We start from the raw sequence: 19,921 nt of genomic DNA on the forward strand, positions 1-19,921 counted from the left end.
ACCACGCTCCTAGTAACGAGGGGTCAGAAACTGGAAAGAGGAGGCTAGGCCCACCAAAAAGCACACATACACGCCCGCTGACAAAACCCCTAGGTGATTCTGCCCGAACCACCTGGGGGATCGGGGGCTACACCCGCGGGTGCGCTCGCGCGCACCCGCTGTCAAAACAAAAAATTCCCTCGCTGGCGACACGAAAACCCCCCTGGACGATTCTACCCGAATCACCTGGGGGCTCGGGGACTACACCCGCGGGTGCGCTCACCCGTCAAAAATCCTCTAGATGATTCTACCTAAATTGCCCGGGGGCTCGGGGGCTGCTGTCGGGTTCATAAACCCGGGGTCCCTCATGGACCTACTTCCCAGCAAAAGCTCGGTCCAGCAAACGACGTTGCGAACGACGCACAACTCCTAGGCCAGCCCAAAATACCTAAACGACAGGCCAGAAGGGCGATCCAGTCTCTGACCGGAAGGCCTGGCCAAGGAGGAACGACGCTCGCTTCCGACACCGGCCCGCCTCTCTGACCGGAAGGCCTCGCTTCTGACTTCAGCCCACCTCTTCGACCTGAAGGCCAGGTGAAAGGTCCTAATATGGCAAGAGGGGGGGGGGTGAATAGCCTATTTATAAAATCTACAAATCAACTAGAGCAATTTGATTAGTATGACAAACAGCGAAATGCAAACTTGCTCTAGCTCTACAAGGGTTGCAAGCCACCTATCCAACAATTCTAGTTGCAATGATTACTAGGCACACAACTTGCAATGTTACTACTCACTAAGAGCTATCAATCTTGCTACTCTAAAGAGCTCCACTAGATGAACTTAAAATAACAAAACAAGCTCTCAATTCTAATTACACTAAAGAGCTTGCCACAACTAGTTTGCAAGAATATAAATGAGTGAGTAGGGTGATTATACTGCCATGTAGAGGAGTGAACCAATCACAAGATGAATACTAAATCAATCATCGGGAGAATACCAAAGGGCAAGAGACAACCAATTTTTCTCCCGAGGTTCACGTGCTTGCCGGCACGCTAGTCCCCGTTGTGTCGACCAACACTTGGTGGTTCAGCGGCTAAGAGGTGTTGCACGAACCTCGTCCACACAATTAGACACAGCAAGAACCTACCCACAAGTGAGGTAACTCAATGACACGAGCAATCCACTAGAGTTACCTTTCGGTTCTCCGCTGGGGAAGGCACAAGACCCCTCACAATCACCACGATCGGAGCCAGAGACAATCACCAACCTCCACTCAATGATTCTCACTGCTCCAAGCTGTCTAGGTGGCAGCAACCACCAAGAGTAATAAGTGAATCCCGCAGCAAAACACTAGATCCTAAATGCATATGCAATGAGTTAGAGCATCTAGTGGCACTTTGATAACCGCATTTCAATATGAGTTTCACCCCTCTTAATAGAACGGCTATCTAACCTAAATGTGATCACACTCGCTAAGTGTCTTGATCACGAAAACAAAATGGCTCCTACTATTTATACCTTTGCCTTAAGCCTTTTGTTTTTCTCTTTCTTCTTTTCCAAGTTCAAGCATTTGATCATCACCATGCCATCACCATCGTCATGATCTTCGCCATTGCTTCATCACTTGGAGTAGTGCTACATATCTCATAATTAGTTTGATAAACTAGGTTAGCACTTGGGTTTCATTAATTAACCAAAACCAAACTAGAGCTTTCACCTGGCCGGGGAGGAACGGCGCTCGCTTCCGACTCCGACCCGCTTCTCCAACCAGAAGGCTCGGCCAACGCTGCTTCCGACTCCAACCCGTGTCTCTGACCAGGGATGCACCGAACCTCTACTTATAGCTCTTCTCCGACTAGCGCAGTCAGAGCTAACTAGGACCAACCGATCAGGGACGACCGCTCGGTGAGGACCCAGAAAATGAGCGGAGCAAGCAAGGCAGGGCGCTCAAGTCAACCGCAATACCAAGGACCATATCCTGTACACCTGTAGGATAGTACCAATAGGGCATGTCAGAAGGGTGCCCTGCAACCTTCCAGGCATGTCAGTGTTAGTCGCTGAATTCTCACTCTTGGTAGTAGCAGAATTCTTACTCTCATCGAGAGAGGATAACATTGGAGTTGGGACAATTTTCTAGTTTATTTCTCATACAACTCATACAAATGCCATGCCAACCTGAGGGGTTGGGGATACATATTTATAGGCTGCTAGCCAGCCAATCATATGCCAAGATGCTAGTCTAAGATGCTAGTCTAAGATGCTAATATGCTGTCCTCTAAGGTGCTATCCTAAGATGCCTCTAATATGCTGTCCTAAGATGCTGTCCAGTCAAGATGCTGTTATCCTCCAGTCCCTACTGTCCTCTAGTCAAGGATGCTGGGCAGCAAGACCACCATGATGTTGCAGTCCCACAAAGACTGCTGCAGCCCCACAAAGACCACAGAGACTTATCCCATCATTCTCCCCCTAAGTCTTGTGCGTCGTCTTGGGGGAAAGTTGAACCATCCCGGTCCTAGAGCAGAGCTCAAGGAACTTGATCCTCCCAAGGGGCTTGGTGAGTAGGTCCGCTAGCTAGTCCTTGGTGTTGATGTAGCTCGCCTTGATGCTCCCTTCCTCCAAACAGCCTCGGATGAAGTGGTACCTCACCCGGATGTGCTTGCTGCGTTCATGGAACACGGGGTTCTTTGCCAGGGCCAGAGCGGACTTGTTGTCCACCCTGAGCTCCACCGCTCTAGTGTCTCTACCGAGGAGATCACTGAGCAGTCGAGCGAGCCAGAGCGCTAGAGTCGAAGCAGTGGAGGCCGCTATGTACTCGGCCTTGCAGCTGGACAGGGCCACCACCTGCTGCTTGACCGACTGCCAGCTAATAAGGCACTTGCCGAGGAAGAAGAGGATCCTGCTCGTGCTATTGCTGGTGTCGATGTCGCCGACATGGTCACTGTTGCTGTACTTGATGAAACGTGCCACCCTAGGGCACCTAGGGTAGTAGAGGCCGTGATCGAGAGTCCCCGTAACGTAGCAGATGATCCTCTTCACAGCCTGCTGGTGCTCTTTCATCGGTCGCTGCATGAACCGACTAACATAGCCGACGAAGAACGCCAAGTCCGGCCATGTGTGGGCGAGGTAGCGAAGGCTCCCCACAAGACACCAGTACTGCGTAGCATCCACCTCCTCCATCGTGCTGTCACAGCTCAGCTTCAGCCTCTCCTCCATCAGAGTGAGAGCTGGGTTGCAGTCGGTGAGCCTAGCTAGCTCAACGACACGCTTGGCGTAGGCGGTCTGTCGAAGCATGATCCCGGAGTCATCCTGGTGCACCTCGATTCCCAGGTAGAAGGAGAGAGGCCCCAAATCACTCATCTAGAAGGTGGCCTTCATCTCTTCCTTGAATGCCGCCACCTCCGCATCCTTGGTGCCGGTGATCACCAAGTCGTCGACGTAGAAACCCACCAGCAGAGCATTTCCTCCACTGCCCGTCGGTAGATGGCCACCTCATGTGGGATTTGCCCGAAGCCCATCCCCTTTAGTGTGGAATCCAACTTGGCATTCCATGCCCTCAGTGCCTGTCACAAGCCATAGAGTGCCTTGCGTAGGTGGAGCACCTTGCCCTCCTTGCCGAGGATAGCAAATCCCAGCGGCTGGTGCATGTAGACCTCCTCCTTCAAGTTGCCATTAAGGACCGCTGACTTGACGTCAATGTGATGAACACGCCAGCCCTCCTAGGCAGCTAGCGCAAGGAGGAGTCGCATAGACTCCATCCGTGCCACGAGAGCAAAGGCGTCGTCGAAGTCGACCCCCTCCTGCTGCACGAAACCTCGTGCCACCAAGCGAGCCTTGTGCTTGACGATGGCACCGACTTCATCCCTCTTCAGCTTGTACACCCACTTAAGGGTGATTGCGTAGTGACCATGAGGAAGGTCAGCAAGCTCCTAGGTGTGGTTCTTCTCAACCGCATCCATCTCCAACTGCATCGCGGTGTGCCATGCCGCTTGTCTTTCGGCCTCTACAAACGACCGAGGCTCGCTGTCATCACACGTAAGGTGCAACTGTGCCTCTAGGTCATGAGGCACCGGTCCCGGCACTGACTGGTCACCAAGAAGGTTCTCCATCATATGGTACCGCAACGGCTCGCTGTCATGGTATGCGTCGATGCGCTCCTTGTCGTGAGAGAGCAGAGTAGCGAGCTCAACCAGGATATGCTCGACACGAGTTGGTGTTGGAGTAGACGTGCCCGGAGAGGTGCCTATCGGTGCTAGAGTGCGTGGCGATGCTAGCTGTGGTGGAGCCGACAAAGGACTCATCGCAGTCAAGGTCCTGGTTGGAGAGCGTGGTGCTATCAGAGTAATAGGCGCCGGGGTCGGTGGAGGCTCAGGGACTGGGGTAGACGCGCTCGCCAAAGAAGAGCTACCTACTCCCCCAGCTCCCTCAAAGTGGACGTACTCGACAGTGAAGTCATCGTACATCGGAGTCGAGCCATCATCCACTGCCTTGTCCCACGTCCATCCTCGCCCTTCGTCGAACACAACGTCGTGCACCGTGCACACACGCTATGTCTTCGGGTCGAGGATGCGGTAGGCCTTCGAGCCCTCCGCGTAGCCGATGAACACTCCCAGAGTGCTCCTATCATCGAGCTTGCTGATGTGGCCAAGCTCCTTGGCAAACGCGAGGCAGCCGAAGACCCGCAAGTGGGAGACCGTCGGCTTACGTCCTGCCATCGAGTGCCTTGGTAGGCGAGCGGTTGAGGATGTAGATGGCCGACACCACTGCCTCTCCCCAGAAGACAGCCGACATCCCCCTCTGCTTGAGAAGGGCTCGGGCCATCCCCACAACCATCTGGTTGCGCCGCTCGACGACGCTGTTCTGCTGTGGGTTGTACAGCGCAGAGTAGTGGCACTAAATGCCCTCATCAGCGCAGTACGATGTAAATTTAGCCGCCGTGAATTCGCCGCCGTTGTTGGTGCACAGCACGCGTAGCTTGCGGCCGCACTCTACCTCCGCAGTAGCCTGCGAGCGCCTAATGGTGTCCGCAGCCTCTCCCTTGCTGCCGAGGACCATCACCCACATGTAGCGGGAGAGGTCGTCGATGAGCAGCAGGAAGTAGCATCGTCCTCCCAGTGTGGCCTGTGTCACCGGGCCACACAAGTCCCCGTGCACAAGCTTGAGCCTCTCCTTGGCTCGAAAGCTCGCCCGCTAGGGAAAGGGGAGTTGCCTCTGCTTCATCAACATGCAGACATCGTAGAGCTGCTCCACATGGTTGAGGCACAGCAGGCCTCACACTATCTCTGTGGCACTGAGCCGCTTTAGGGCCTCGAAGTGAAGGTGCCCGAAATGCTCATGCCACTGCCATGCCTCGTTGTCCCGACGAGCAGCGAGATAGAGGGGTTGTGCCACCTGCATGTTAAGGATGTAGAGTCGATTTGCAATTCTGGATACCTTGGCGAGAAGGCGGTGACGGCGATCCCAAATCCTCATGACTCCATCCTCAACCACCATGCGCGAACCGTTCTCATCCAGCTGTCCCAAGCTGATAATGGAGTTCCTCAATGCAGGGTTGTAGTAGACTCCGGTGAGCAGCCTATGCTCACCAGACACAATGGTGAAGATGATGGAGCCGACGCTCTTCATCTCCACACCAGAGGCATCCCCAAACTTGACAGAGCTTCAGACGCCAGAGTCAAGCTCGGTGAAGAACTCCCATCGACCGATCATGTGATGGGTGGCGCTGGTGTCGAGGCACCACCCGTCAGTCTTGTCATTGCTGGAGCCGTCGCCGAGGAGGGCGTGTGCTTTTGGCTCGTCAAGGTGGAGGAGAGCCGCTGTGGCTGGTGCCGCTAGAGGTAGCTCGATGCTTGCATGTGCCATGAACAGAGCCGGCTCCTCCTCCTCCGCCTGTACGATGAGGGCCTGGCCGCATCGTGGCTATCGACAATCCTTGGCCCAATGGCCAAGCTGGCTGCAGTTGCGGCAGGCATCGTCTCATGTCGGCTTGTGCCTGCCGGCGGCGCCGCCCTGGGCGCCTCCGCGGGCATCACCCTCGACACATCCTCACACCCTGGCCTGGGTGTCTCTGTGCGCCTTGCGTGGCTTGCCACGCTTGCGGCTGCCTATCGTTGAAGAAGGCTCCCCCTTCTTCCGATCACCTTGGCTAGCAAGCCACTGCTCCCGAGTGAGAAGGTGCTTCCCGCCAGTGGTGATGGGCCCCGAGAGAGCCTGTGGCTCATCGCTGTCGACAACCTTGAGGCGACCTATCATCTCCTCGATCGACATCGTGGAGAGATCCAGCAGAGACTCGATCGGGTGAGCCATCTGCTTGTACTTCTCGGGGATGTAGCGGAAGAGCTTTTCGATAGCTCTCTCCTCGTCGTAGGTGTCATCGCTGAACTGCACCATCTTCTGCAACAGAGTGTTGAGACGGAGAGCAAAGTCATCAACATCCTCACCTAGCTTGAAGGCCAGGTTCTCCCACTCCTTGCGAAGTGCCTGCAGTATGGACTTGTGGGCGCGGTCGCTGCCGATGCATGCCGCAGCGATGGTGTCCCAAGCCTCCTTGGCAGTCCGCTTGTTGGTAAGTGAGAACTGCATCTCGGGCGAGACTGCAGCGATGAGGGCATCCAGCGCCCATCGATCTAGGTCGTAGTCGACGTCGCTGTACCAGACTGCCTCCCACATGTGCCACACCTAGGGCTTTACCCTCATCACCGTAGCCCACTCGACGTAGTTGGTCTTGGTGAGGGTAGGCCACCCACCACCGGGGCCGACGTCCCTGACGACAGCCTAGAGCCCGTGGTAACCACGATACCGATCTAGGGAGAGAGAGCCATGCTGTATGTGAAGGCCTCGCTCTCCATCGACCCGTCTGCCACTGTCGCCGTGCGTACCTCCTCCAGGAGCGCCACCGCCGTGCGCGCCTCCTCCAGGAGCGCCGCCGGCGCGTCCACGCCTGTCTGGGCTGCCGCCGCGCTCGTGGGCGTGCGTGGCTGCCCCAGGAGCACCACCACCGTGCGCGCCTGCCCCAGGAGCACCACCGCCGTGCGCGCCTCCTCTAGGAGCACCGCCAGTGCGTCCACGCCTGTCTAGGCTACCGCCACGCTCATGGGGGTGCCTGGCTGCCCACTGTGTCGCCCGCGCTTGTGCTGCCTCCCTCTCTAGCAGCTCGAGGTCCGCATCGGCGGTGTCGTCAGTGGAAATGGAGCTACCGATGCTGCCCGTAGAGTCTCGACCTCCACTGTCGCCGCACGCGCTGCATCCGCCTCCGCTCTGGCTACTGCCAGCTCCGTTGCTGCCAGCCTCGACACCCTTGCCGCCACCGCAGCGGTCTCTGCCACCGCTCGCTCGTGTTCCTCTACCGCGGCAAGTTCGGCCTCCTGCTGACGCCGCATGCTCGAGGCGACCAAGCGCTGAGACTGCCCTACGGACATGACGCGCTACCGGGGGGCTACTACGTGGGGAGAGGGCTGCTTCAGGGAGAGGAGTGAACATGAGCGGCCGGAGGAGCTGCTGCTGCCAACAGCTGGGCTGTTGTGGGGCTGGGAGAGAAGATGAGCAAGAGATGCTCAGGCTACAGGATAATACGGCTCTGATACCAGTTGTTAGTCGCTGAATTCTCACTCTTGGTAGTAGCAGAATTCTTACTCTCATCGAGAGAGGATGACACTAGGAGTTGGGACAATTTTCTAGTTTATTTCTAATACGGCTCTTATACCAGTTGTTAGTCGCTGAATTCTTACTCTGAGGGTTTGGAGATACATATTTATAGGCTGCTAGCCAGCCGAGCATATGCCAAGATGCTAGTCTAAAATGCTAGTCTAAGATGCTAATATGTTGTCCTAAGATGATGTCCAGTCAAGATGCTTTTGTCCTTCAGTCAAGGATGCTAGGCAGCAAGACCACCATGCTGTTGTAGTCCCACAAAGACTGCTACAGCCCCACAAAGACCACAGAGACTTATCCCATCAGTTAGAACCCAAGCAGTGTTGTGGGCGCCGACGTTTGCCCTATAGTGTTGTGGGCGCCATCAATTCCTGTACCAGACAGACACGGTAAAACCCCCCACATGCCTCTGGGCTTCAACAGTGTTGTGGGCGCCGTCATTTGCCATACATGGTGAATACGGCAAAACCTCCCACATGCGTTCGACATCAAAAGCGTTGTGGGCGCCTACAATCATCTTGTACCCAACGGCGTGAGCAACAAAATTTAGTAGCATACGTACACACACTCTCTCTCTTACTTATAAGGCCATCCCCTTCATCTATAAAAGGGGGTGCACCCTCTCCCAACAAAGAGGACACTCGGACAACTCGAACACACATAGACGATTCGAACAACCAACGATCGATTCACTCTCGGCTAGCTTTAGACACTCTAAAGCTACACAGAGCACACGCTCGAAAACTTAGCGCACATAGAAGCTCCCGTCACTTTCGGCCCTTCGGTCCATAGTCCGACCGAACCTCTTGCACCCCCCATCTTTCTCCTTCTTGTTTGTAACCCCACAGCAAACTTTGAACACCTGAGCTCAGGAATAAAGACATCGACCGACTTAGACTGGATGTAGGGCACATTGCCTGAACCAGTATAAACCCTATGTCATTGAGTGCTAGGCCACATCCGATCACAACATACAATAAAATTACAAATATTTACGTGTTGGTCACTTTTCGCACCGACAACTTATATTATGGATCTCGTATTCATCATTAAATAAACTACAGCTTTAAAATTTTATAGATAAAGGTAAAACATAAATAGACATGTATCATTCATATTCTCGTTTCCCATAAATGTTTGGTAGCTTCGAAGGACCGAGTAAGACAACCAGGAGGGCCAATGGGAGCCAATCCAAAATTTATTCCGAAATGGCCGCCCTCCCAAACAACCCTCCAAAACACCAAATCTCACAAGTGAGATGTCCTTGAGCCAACTAGTGACCGGATGCCCTCCGGAATGACCAGAGAACACAGCGGGACACTCAACAGTGGAAAACCAAGAGCTTGACCGAAGTTCACCGAAAAGCAAAAGCGAGGCTCTCAACTCCAACTGATCGGAAGCAAGAGTTCACAGCTAAATCACCCTAGCCAACTGGTGGCTTGATGATTTTTTTTGGGAAACTTCCTAGGAACCTCGATGTTGGCCTAGCAGGGATGCGGGTGCACCGATGTACCTCACGGTGCTGCGACTGGACCTCACGTTCGCGGTCCAGCAAAGCTTGCTTGCACATGCACGATACGCGAGCGCTGCATATGACCCTACTGAAGCGGATTCTTCGCTACGTCCACGAGACGACGTCGCTTGGCCTCCACGTACGCGTGTTCGTCGACCTCTTCATCATGGCCTACTCCGACGCCGACTGGGCGTGTTGCCCGGACACTCGACGTTCTACATCCGGTTTCTATGTGTTCCTCAGCGAGTCGCTTGTCTCTTGGTCCTCCAAGCGATAGCTGGCCGTGTCCCGCTCTAGTGCCGAGGCTGAATACCAGGCGGTGGAGAACGCGGCAGCTGAGTGCATTTGGCTCCGGCATCTGCTCGGCGAGCTCCATTGCGCCATCTCGAAGGCTACGGTGGCATACAGTGATAGCGTCTCTGCGGTGTGCATGTCCTTCAACCCCATACACCACAAGCACATCGAGCTCGACATCCACTTCGTCCGGCAATGCGTCCAGCTCGGCGATCTCCGTGTGCTCCATGTTCCGACCGGCGAACAATACGCGAACATCATGACAAAGGGGCTTCCTACGACGACATTTGAAGCTTTTCGGTCCAGCGTTGTTCCAATCACACGCCAGACTGCGGGGGTGTTGAGGAGATGTCCCTGGATTGTGGCTTCGCCAACCGCCAAGACCATGGGCGCGGTCGCCCGCTCCCCACGACACACATGTTGTGCGCTAGATAGGATCGGTTGCTCATTGTGCAACCTCTGTTGTACCATATATATTCTTTGAGATCAATACAGAATTGTGTTGGCTCCCAATTCTCCTCTCTACAGATATGTATCATTCTGATGCTCGTTTACCACGAATATTTGATAGCTTTTTTTTCTCCAGTCAAAACACACTGGCATGTTTGCTAGTTAGCTCGTAATAGTAGGCCATTCCATTGTGCACAGTAGATGTGTAATTTTTTTCTAAAATATTACGATTTTATATGGAAGGTGACAATATAAAATCCTGGGGAGTCCCGCGCGCGTTGGCACTTTTTGCAAAAGAGGCCTTACACTTCTTCCAAATCACAACTAAGTGCTAACACTATTTCCCCCTCTCTTAGACCTTCTCACTTAACCCCCGTTCTTTCCCTAATTCACTCGCGCGCACCCCCGATGGCTCAGTGCATGGCAGCGCGGCGGATGACGACATAGCACGACCGCGCCGCCCACCAGAGGCTCGCGCTGGCCCGTCGGTCGGGCCGACCTTCAACTACAGTCCAACCGCCTACACCAAGCAGCAACGCGAGGCGGCGGCACGAGCTGGAGCGAGCTGCAGTGACGTGCGGCCGTCCGCGACGGTGGCGCGGATGCCCCGGTTAACCAGAGCACTTAAGAACCTAACTGGCTAGCGAGGGAGCATCAATAGACTACCATGGACCTAGCCGAGGTGACGGTTGGGGGGAGGATGGCAGAGGAGGTGTGGCCACGTGCGGCTGAGCCGTGCGATGGTACACCGCGGTGGCGCGGTCACGTCAGCGGCGATGGGGAGGCGGTAGCGGTTCCACTGGCGTGCGCAAGGTGAAGAGGGAGGCAAGGTGAAGCTCGTGGTGCAGATGAATTGGCTCGGGAGGGATGGTAGGAGGGCTGCCCTCGTCCACGGTCGGACGCGGCCTTATCGGCACGGCAGCGGGAAAAGCGTCAAATTGGAGCTTGGCAGTGCCTTCTTTATGGCTGGGTGGGGTCGGGCAGTGAGAGAACTTGATGGTGAAGCCGCAGACGTGTTGAATTAAATGGAAGTGATCACTCGGTGGCCAATTGGATGGCGCGACTCGACGGTGGCAACAGAGGGAGAGAGAGACATGAGGCGGCAAGTGGGCTCATCTCAGTCTCGCCTTGGTGGGACATGGCCGGTGTGATCTAGGTGCGACGCACACGCAGACGCAATGGACAAGCATGTGCGTCCACGATTGGCATGGCATGCGTAGCCACAGTGCCATAAATAACAAGGCGACAACGAGCTCAACCACGTGCGCGCGGTAGTGGCGGCATCGAACTGGGCTGACAGCGGCGTAGTGGTACAGAGGGAGGTGCGGACATGACGGCGAGGCGACGACACCGGCAGCAGCTGCGTCGTAGCGTGGGGCGGATCTACGGTGCGGCAGTGCGGCGAGGCAAGCTGCAGCGTCGCCCGGCCGTGCGAGCAGTAGCAGCGGCTCCACGCGGCAGAGCCAGTGGTGGCCAAGCCAGGGCAGTCGCGGCCGGTCACGCGTGGCAGTGCGCGTGCGCACGCAGAGCGAGTAGGCGTGGCGACGTTGCACTCCCGAGATGTGGTGACCGTGCTCACCCGGTGAGCTAGCCCAAAATCACGTTTTGCACGAATTTTAAAGCGCCTATAAAAACTAAACAGTTGCTCTGGAACCTAAACCATATTCACCATGCTTCAGAGGGGATATGAGGCTACCAACCTGATCTAAAACACGACACCACTCCTAACTCGATTTCATAAAATAAATCGCCAAACATTGCATTGTCTAGCTATCAACAAACTTGAAAATATTCCAAAATTTTGAGCTGAACTTGATTCCAAATTGCATTTCTAGGCTATTAGAAATATTGGCTAGCACTATTATTTTTCCACGGCAAGTATTTCATTGTCATCTACAAAGTTCATATTCCAAACTTTATTTAGCGCCACATATATGTTCTATAGCATTTTTGTTCAATAAAAATTAGTTTTAAACCCTAATTGATACATATGAGTTATGGAATAGCTTATCATTTAATATTTTTATTGATCATCTGAAGTTACAAAAATGTTATCTATACATTCCATCACATATGTTATCATATAAACATGATGCTCATGATATGATTTAGTAGTTTGTTTAGGGCGTAACACCGAGGGTGTTATAGTAGTCGCCAGATCTCTGTATAGGGGGCTCCCACTTGTTCAACCTTCATCCGAAAACACTGCTGGATTCCTATACATCGCTGTAGAGTGGACGATTTCAACAAGATTCGTGCGCACGTCCTCATCCGACAACCTGAGTTTTATCTTCCTCCTTGTCAATCCTAGGCACCGCCACTGCCTCCTCCCTACTGGCCTCCCGCCGCTGACTCCACCTCCAACCTCACGTCGCATTGCTTCCCTTTTTCTTTTTCTTTTTTATTTTTCATAGAATATTGAATTTTAGATGTTTTTATATGTATAATTTTTGGAATAAAATAAATATTTGGAACATTTGATTTTTGTTCTAGAACATTGTTCCTGAACATTATCCTAGAACATTTAATTTTATTCTAAATTAATATTTTTGTTATATGTGCTTACTTGAATTGACTTAATGGGTCTTATTAAGCTGACCTACTCGAAGAGTAGGAGGCCTTCAAACATTGCGCATCGGAGGTGCGGTTTCACGGTTTTAACATGGAAAAAGTCCACATTACCTCTCTTAACTTTTGCAAAAGTCTGTTTTTCCTCCCTGAACTCTAAAACCGGGTAAAACACCTCCTTGAACTTTTAAAACTGTTTGTTTTACCTCCGTGACCAATTATAAACGGCGGTTTTGTCCTTTTTATTTATTTCGGTTGAATCTTTGAAAAATCATGGTAAATCACATAAAAATCATAAAATGGAAAATCTATTTTTGTTGGATTCCACATGAGTAGATCTACACAGTGAACATATAATATGGTATGCTTTAGTATAATTTTTGTTGTTGTGGTATTATATCTATGCTTTTCTGTAATTAATTCATAGATGCAGTTTCTATGGCTCAATTATGGTGAAATTTTTATGGTGGACTAATTATTGTATGCTTGAACTGCAGTAAAAAAATCATACTCATTGGATCATGTATAACTTATTTATTGATTTATTTAGGTGTCTGCTTGTTAAATAAATCTATAACTAAGTTCACGGTGTGTTGGATCGAGGATGTTCTGAAGAAGAGTAATATTGCTGGAGTTGCCACTGCTTCTTGTTGAGACAACAAAATCCGGCAAGGTTAGGAAGTCCTCAGAAATGCCTTCTTTTGAGAACAGTGACAGCCCTCCTGCCGACAGATACTCAAGACGAGGCATTCTTTTAATTATCCCATTGAGCATTTTCAGGCTCAAGTCCTCACCAGAATAACCTGAGGGATGCCCTGTAGATGAGCTTGGAGCTTCAGAATCTTTTCTTACATCAAATCCTGATAATGGAACACCTGATAGGTTTAGGTACTCCAACTTCACAAATTTGCCAAGAAAGCGAATAATGTTCTGAATGCGAGAGCAGCCAGATAAGCTCAGGAACCGGAGTTTATTTAGTCTGGCACATTGTTGCCGTAAAACTCGGGGAGCGCCTCAAGCCAGGTACAAGCAGACATATTAAGATAAAGAAGTCCCTTCATTCTCTTGAATGACAGAGTATGCAGGTGCTTAAGCTTGGAGCAGAAGGACAGATTCAGATATTCCAAATTTTCCAGTTGACTGAAAGTGTTTGGTGTTAGATTGATCTCCTGACCAATAGGCCCAACGGCCTATTGGGCCTTGGTCTCGCGCCCTGATCGGGGGCGCCCAACCCTACATGGTTGGTGGGCCCCCGTCGCACTGCGCTATATAGAGAGGTGGGGGCCGGCGGCTCAAAGTACGAGGTTCGCCGTGAGCCGCAAACCCCACCGACAAACCCTAGACCGATCTCGAGAGGGCGCGCAGCCAGCGACGGGAAGCTCCGCTGATCCTCGCCGTCGCCACTGCTACGCCCGACCGCACTGCATCGACGTCCGTGCAACCTCTACTCCATCCGTCGCTGCCCGTGTGCTGCCTCCATCACCGAACCCACGATGGCTAGCACAACCGCGACATCATCTGGAGGCTCAGGTTCATCACCAGCCCTCTCTCCCCTATCTCCCTCTCGGTGTAGTGTTCTAGGTCTAAATGTGCATGTGTTTCATGGTTCTATGAGTTCACCGGCCTAGATCTACTCTAGTTGATCCACAGAAAGTTAACAATGGTACCAGAGCCATACTAGCATGTAGATCTAGAACGGGTACCGATTAGAAAAAGAAAAGTTGATTAGATCCAGTGTGGATCTAAGCAGAAAAGGGGTCACCCGACTTTCGGTTGAACCCTAACTCGATCCGTCGGATCTGAGAAAAGAAGAAGGGCTCGGTTTTCATGCAAAGAACGAACCCTAAAAACCCGAAGATGATTCGGGGAAAAGAAAACAGTGCCGTCTCCACCCTAACCCTAACCCTAATCGTCAAATCGGGCTAAAATCCGAACAAATGAATCAAACAAAGGGGAAGAGGGTGGCTCGGTCATCTCGCCGTCGAGCACGCCGGCGCGCGGGGGAAAAGAAAAGGAACCGATTTCAAATCGGAAAACCAAACCCTAACCCTAAAAAGGAAGCCTACCTGGGCTTCTACCCACCGCCGGCAGCATCACCACTGCGCGGACAGGAAACCGCGGCGTCGCTCCCGAACGGCGCGCGGGACAGGGCCGAGATCCGCACGGCACCTCGCCAAGCGGTCACGGCAACAGGGCACCACCCTGCGCCCCCTCGACGGCGACGTGCTCAGCCTCGGGCGAGCACGCACGCCGGCGAGAGGGCGCTGGACGGTGCCGCCCTTCTTCTCCCTCGGCCACTGAGGACGGCTGCTGCTGCGGGTCTCACTGAGCTGCGCTGCGGGGTGAGAGAGAAGGAGAGGAAGAAAATGAACTTAGGGTTCAGGGAAAGGAGCTGGCCGGGGGGTTTTGATCTCGCGACGCGCGCGGGCAGCCGTCGGATGAAGATGGACGGCCACGCGCGACTGGGCCAGCGCCGCAGCCCAGGCGGGAAAGGGCGCCAGGCCAAAATCTCGGCCCAGGCCCAGGTTGCGGCCTGGGCGCGGGGGAGAGAGCACCGCGCGGCTGGGCGCCGGGTGCGCTGGAGCGCGCGGATGGGCCGCGGCAGCTGGGCCGAGTCGCTGGCGCGCGCGCGTGCGTGGGCAGGCCGTGGGCCGCGCGTGTGCTGGCTGGGCCGAAATGGTCAAATGAACAGTAAAGTCACAGTTTTTGTTTTTTCTTATTTTCCAGAAAACAGTTTGATCAATTTGAATTGATTTTTTATGATAATTTCTGTACAAAATTTATCCAACGATATTTTTTTGTTCAGTAAATGGTAAATTTGCTTCTGGAAAATAGGAAAAGATTATTAAATGTTAAAGTTTCCGCTGCGTATTTAAAGTTGCAATTTTCATTATTAAATTCGAACCAACGGGAGAATTTAATTTTGAAAAAGAATATGTTTTAAATTGATTATAATGTTGTTGTTATTCTGACCAACGTTGATTAATGACAATATTATAATGTTTTTTGTTATACATTAATTCTATTTCTGCCCAACGGTGATGTAGAATTAGTGTAGACAATAATTGTATGTTTTAATTTTGACCAACGTTAAACTAAGGCATGCAATTATTGTTGTTATTTTCTGTTCTCACCCTATTTGAATTGTGTTTTCAGGAGGATACAACTTAATGAGTTGTATCAAAGAAATCCCCACTCTAAAAGGTGATAACTATATTGAGTGGAAGAAAAAGATAGACCTGGCCTTTATCCTCGCTGAGGTGGACTGGGTTGTCACCACACCGTGCCCTAAAGAACCTGAGGCACCGGTGAGGGAGACAGATGAGACTGATACTGCATGGCAGAACAGAGAGCGGGATTTTGCTCCCGTAAAGATGTCCTATGACCTTGAGCATAGGAAATGGGTCACTGCCAACAAGAAGTGTCTGGCAGTGATAAAGAACACGATTGAGCCTGCAACTGTGGGCTCAATTCCAGACTGTGACACGGTCACAGAGTACCTAGACAGAATAAAGAGTCAGTTCACTGGCTCTTCAAAGACATATGCAACCCAGCTGATCAAGCAGCTGGTTACAGAAAGGTACTCTGGTGGCGGCAGTGGCATAAGAGAGCACATACTGAGAATGAGCAATCTGGCATCTAAGCTCAAACCAATGGATTTGGCACTCAAGGATGAGTTCCTTATTCATTTGATTTTTGCTTCTTTGCCCAAAGAATTTGACACATTTGTTGTTAATTACAACATACAGCCTGAAAAATGGGATTTAGAAAAGCTCATTGCCATGTGTGTGCAGGAGGAGGAAAGAATAAAAGTTTCACAAGGTGGTTCTGTCAACTACCTAAAAGATAAGAAAAAGAACTATAATAATAGTTCTTCCTCCAAATCATCTGGAAAAGGTCCCATGCAACAGTCTCAGAACCAACAATTCCCAGTGGCTAAAGACCAGTGTCTCCACTGCAAGAAGACGGGGCATTATAAAAAGAATTGTCCTGATTTCTTAAAGATGATAATGAAGAATAAAGGTGAGAACATTATTACGTTCGTAAATGAATCCTTGTATGTAAAGTTTTCAAAATCTACTTGGTGGATTGATTCAGGTGCAACTATTCATGTTGCTAATTCATTACAGGGATTCCGTTCGATGAGAACTTTGCAAAGAAGCGAAAGTTTCATTAAAGTCGCAAATGGAGAACAAGCAGATGTTGAGGCCGTTGGTGATCTTCCGTTAGAGCTTGCTGATGGCTTTATAATTATTCTTAGAGATGTTCTTTATGTACCTTCTTTGCAAAGAAATTTGATTAGTGTTTCAAAGTTGGACCATGATGGTTATGATTGTCATTTTGGAAATGACAAATGTCAGATATTGTTTAATAATAAATGTATTGGTCTTGCTTTCCGACAAGACGAGCTTTATTTGTTATCACTTCGTGAAAATGTTAATTCCGTATGTGATGTGAATGAAAATGTATCCTCATCGAACAATGGAAACAGAAAACGAAAGAGAGCTCAAGATGCGTTGTCGAAATTATGGCACTATCGTTTAGGCCATATTTCGAGGGGGAGAATAGAAAGACTAGTTAAGAATGATATTCTTCCTCCGTTAGAGCTCTCAGAGTTAGAACAATGTAGAGATTGCATAAAAGGAAAGTATGTAAAGAAAATTAAGAAAGATGCCAAACGAAGCACAGGAATCCTACAGATTATTCACACAGACATATGTGGTCCTTTTCCTGTGAAAAGTGTGGATGGTTATGACTCATTCATAACATTCACAGATGATTACTCTCGGTTTGGCTACATTTATCCAATTAAAGAAAGAACAGAAGCGTTGGATAAATTTAAAATATTTAAAGTAGAAGTTGAAAATCAGCATGATTTAAAGATTAAGATAGTCAGGTCTGACCGTGGAGGAGAGTACTACGGTCGGCATACCCCATATGGACAAGTTCCTAGATCTTTTGCAAGGTTCTTACAGGAGAATGGTATAGTCGCCCAGTATTCAACACCGGGCGAACCTCAGCAGAATGGAGTAGCTGAAAGGCGTAACCGTACCCTGATGGATATGGTGCGTAGTATGATAAGTTACTCCACTTTACCCACGAGTCTGTGGATGGAGGCGTTAAAAACCGCCATTCATATTCTCAATAGAGTACCAAGTAAGTCGGTGCCCAAAACACCGTATGAGTTGTGGACAGGAAGAGTACCCTCACTTAACCACTTGCGTGTGTGGGGGAGCCCTGCTAAGGCTAAAGTTTTTAACCCAAACATTGGGAAGCTAGATCCCAAAACAGTGAGTTGCCATTTCATTGGCTACCCAGAAAAGTCAAAAGGTTTTCGTTTCTACTGTCCTAACAGACATACAAAGTTTGTGGAAACGAGACACGCTGTCTTCCTAGAGGATGAAATGATAAGGGGGAGCATGGTAGCTCGAGAAATTGACCTTGAAGAGAAGCGGGTGTTTGCACCCACTCCGATCATTCATGAGCCATTTTTCTCACTACCTGCTGTTGCTGCACCAACAGGACAAGACACTGTGGTGCCAGCACCTGTTGTTATCCCGCCTGTGGCAACAATGAATGATGATGAGGAACCTGTGGCTCAGGATCCTATAGAACCTATTGCCACACATGAGGGGGAGCAACAACAGTCTCAAACAGAAAATGTGCCAATTGAGGAGGCTCCTAGAAGGTCTCAAAGAGTTAGAAAATCAGCTATTCCTGCTGATTATGAAGTGTACAACACTGAAGAATTTCAAATGGAGGATGATCCCACCTCATTTGAAGAAGCCATGAAAAGTGACCATTCATCAAAGTGGCTTGAGGCCATGGAAGATGAGATGAGATCAATGAATGCAAATAAAGTTTGGGATTTGGAGATAATTCCTAAAGGAGCCAAAACAGTAGGCTGTAAATGGGTCTACAAAACAAAACTTGACTCTCAAGGGAATATAGAGAGATATAAAGCCCGACTTGTGGCAAAAGGCTTTACACAAAGAGAAGGGATTGATTACAATGAGACCTTTTCTCCAGTCTCATGTAAGGATTCCTTCAGAATCATAATGGCATTAGTGGCACATTACGATTTGGAATTACACCAGATGGATGTAAAGATGGCATTTCTCAACGGAGACTTAGAGGAAAATGTTTACATGGCACAACCGAAAGGTTTTGTCATGGAAGGAAAAGAACGTTTGGGATGCCGCCTAAAGAAATCTATTTATGGATTAAAACAAGCTTCAAGACAGTGGTACTTGAAGTTTGATCAGACAATAAAGAATTTTGGGTTTAAAGATAATGTTGAGGACAATTGTGTCTACGCAAAGTTTAAGAATGGAAAGTTTATCTTCCTTGTCCTGTATGTGGATGATATCTTACTTGCTAGTAGTGATGTCAGTCTACTACTGGAAACAAAGAAGTTTTTGTCCTCAAAATTTGATATGAAAGATCTTGGTGAAGCTTCGTTCGTTCTAGGGATCGAGATTCACCGAGATAGAAGTAAAGGGGTATTGGGACTGTCACAAAAGGCATACATAGAAAAAGTCTTAAAGAAATTCAGTATGCACAAATGTAGTCTCTCACCTGCTCCTATAGTCAAGGGCGACAGATATGGGGATTTTCAATGCCCCAGGAACCAATATGAGATCGATCAAATGAAAGTGGTTCCATATGCTTCAGCTGTCGGAAGCTTGCAATATGCTCAAGTGTGTACGCGCCCTGACTTGGCATTTGTTACCGGGTTACTTGGCAGATTCCAGAGCAATCCTGGAATAGAACATTGGAAATTGGTAAAGAAAGTCTTACGTTATTTGCAAGGAACGAAAGGCCTCATGATGACGTATAGAAGATCTGATTCACTCCATATAGTGGGATATTCAGATTCTGATTATGCGGGAGATAATAGAAAATCCACGTCTGGATATGTGTTTACTCTCGCAGGGGGAGCTATTTCATGGAAAAGCTCAAAGCAAACCGTCACTACATCGTCCACAATGTATGCCGAGTTTGTAGCATGTTATGAGGCAACGGGGCAGGTGAACTGGCTAAAGAAGTTCATACCCGGTTTAAAGGTGGTTGACGACATCAATAGACCACTGAAATTATACTGCGATAATAATCCAGCAGTACAGTATGCTCACAACAATAGGTCAAGTGGTGCTGCCAAACACATTGACATAAAGTATTATGTTGTGAAGGATAAAGTCCGGGATCAAATGATAAGTCTTGAGCATATAAGTACCAAAAAGATGCTCGCGGATCCGCTTACAAAAGGCTTACCACCCAACGTGTTCAGAGAACATGTAGCCGGCATGGGTTTAAGGGAAAGCCTATGATTCCTGGACTATAAAGGGCCCAAAAGTTAAAGTAACTGTTTCAGATCAGAGACGTGCATTGTAGCTGTCAAATCTATCGGCGATTGACCGAGACGATGAAACATGCTCTATGCATCATCTGTGAAGAAATGAGTAAGGT

General features: G+C 50.1%; 1 pseudogene; it reads left to right on the plus strand.

The window, feature by feature from the left end:
• Window positions 1-5,688: 5,688 nt before the first annotated feature.
• On the plus strand, window positions 5,689-7,053 carry LOC136524330 (uncharacterized; annotated as a pseudogene).
• Window positions 7,054-19,921: the final 12,868 nt, after the last annotated feature.

The sequence above is a fragment of the Miscanthus floridulus genome, chromosome 18, assembly GCF_019320115.1.
Source record: "Miscanthus floridulus cultivar M001 chromosome 18, ASM1932011v1, whole genome shotgun sequence".
Taxonomy (NCBI): domain Eukaryota; kingdom Viridiplantae; phylum Streptophyta; class Magnoliopsida; order Poales; family Poaceae; genus Miscanthus; species Miscanthus floridulus.